The sequence below is a fragment of the Coregonus clupeaformis genome, chromosome 17 (genome assembly GCF_020615455.1).
Source record: "Coregonus clupeaformis isolate EN_2021a chromosome 17, ASM2061545v1, whole genome shotgun sequence".
NCBI classification, from domain to species: domain Eukaryota; kingdom Metazoa; phylum Chordata; class Actinopteri; order Salmoniformes; family Salmonidae; genus Coregonus; species Coregonus clupeaformis.
Genome location: NC_059208.1, coordinates 4,691,204 through 4,693,209, shown reverse-complemented (window position 1 = coordinate 4,693,209; position 2,006 = coordinate 4,691,204). Strand labels below are relative to the sequence as shown.

Genomic DNA, 2,006 nt, shown 5'->3' with positions numbered 1-2,006 from the left:
AACTTAGAAATGTCATTTTTTTAGGCTGACATTGTGACATCAGTGTTACATGAAAGTAAGTTGTCATTGTTACAGTAGCTTGTGGTAAGACTAAGCTGCAGGAAATGTGAACTGGAGCTGTCTTGGATCCTCAAAAACTATGTGTTTTGGAGAATGCAGGCATTAATCTTGCTACCTCTCACATGCTAAGCAAGCACTCTACTATTTGAGCTAATTCCTCAGCTGGTTGAAATTGCCACAAGGAGCAACCAAGAGGGTCCAGCCTTGTCAGGCTATGCTCTTGGCGTACTTGGTAGTTTACGCGCCAGCAGTTGCAGAGGCTCAGTTGCTCATAACAATTGTGCTACACGCCAAGTGGCAGGTTAGCTCAGTTGGCTAGACCGTGGTGCTAATAACACCAAGGTCGTGGTACATTTCTTGAGAGTCAATATTGTGTGCCACTTGCGTGTATCCCCATGTGTGCCACAGACATAGTTCCAAAGGCAGGTCGAAATAGCTCAGTTGGGAGAGCATTAGACTGAAGATCTAAAGGTCCCTTGTTAAATCCCAGGTTTTGGCATGTGAGGTTGTTCTCTCTGCAAGCTTAGGCTTTGACTACGAGGAGCATACCCACAGTTTTGTTAGTGGCCCTCAATCCCGCTACATTTCGCATGCTAGTCCACAGCTTTTTTTGTGGACCTCAATCCCGCTACATCTCGCATGCTAGCTCATGTGTGCTGCGCTCTTCCTCAGAAAGTAAGATTTTTCCTTCTTGACCCACTTCTGCTTATTTTAACCAAACCTGTTTTTTTATATAGTGTTACATGTTACATGAAAGTAAGTTGTCATTGTTATATTACAGTAGGTTGTCGCAAGACTAAGCTGTCAAAAACATTGCCCGTGAGATGACAGCACTCTCTAACAAGTGTGACAAAGACTGAGTATCAAGATGGACTTTCTGACACTCAGGATGAAGACAGTGAAGTACAGTAAGGCTTGACACAAGCTTTTATGTTTAACCTAAATGACAGATGAACTATGATAAAATGTGAAATGGGAGACAAAATGAAAGTTATGATAGGCCTATTCGTTACAGGCAGATACAGTATTTAGGTTCAGTATCAATATGTTCTTTTTTTTAGACGAATCTTTTTTTAAAAATATTTCTTTATTTACTTTTGGATTAAGACAATGACCGATTAAGACAAAGTCCCCTCACCAGGTCTCTGTGTATAAAATATATTTACATGGGTGATATGAAAATGATAAGCTCTATGTTCGAGTAATACATTTCTTTCTTCGTATTTTTTTTCTTCTTCTCTTGACCCCCTTCTTGTAATTAAACCGCATGCTAACAAGATGCGAAAATCCGGCAAAATAGCATAATGTTTAACCCTTCCCCCTTCTGTTTCAGTGTTGAATATCAACTGAATCATAAGAAGAGTGGGTTTGGGGGTGCTCGGCATATCCTTCAAACAAATGTCTAGCAACGTCTAAAATGTCAAACCATGTTTTGTGTGAGAGCTAACATAAGGTACTCGGTCCTGTAACTTTGTTCTGGTAGAAGGGACAATGAGTGAGAAACATGTTGACCAGATGATTGTATCAAACAAACAGTTAATAAATCTAAGTGCAGGCGGTAGCGCTATAGGTCCAGGGGTGTGTCAGAAATATTTCAGTTTTTTTCTCAGCCATTATTATGAGAGCAATAGCTGACAGTGGCGCTAAAGGGCTGAATTTTGATGAGTAAACAAGTTGTAGGTATATTATGAGGGCTTGGCCACTCACTGGCAAATCAAGGCTTTACATGGCTTAATACTGCACTCATACATTTGTCTCAAGTTCTGTAGCATATTGATGGTCTTTCAATATTCATCAACTCCAATTTGGCTCGGGGTACGGAATATTCTGTCCTAGTACATTGTGGATTGATACCACAGTTTATTCAATAGCAGAGGCTACAGTAATGCGTGATAGCAACAGTAAAAAATAAAATAAATAAAAAAACATCTAGTGTTTGCGCAATA

The 2,006-nt window shown here is 39.9% G+C and overlaps 1 non-coding gene across 1 annotated transcript; it reads left to right on the top strand.

The window, feature by feature from the left end:
• The first annotated feature begins 486 nt into the window (after positions 1-486).
• Positions 487-559, top strand: trnaf-gaa. The gene has a single exon. It is a non-coding gene; the product is annotated as a tRNA-Phe (tRNA).
• Positions 560-2,006: the final 1,447 nt, after the last annotated feature.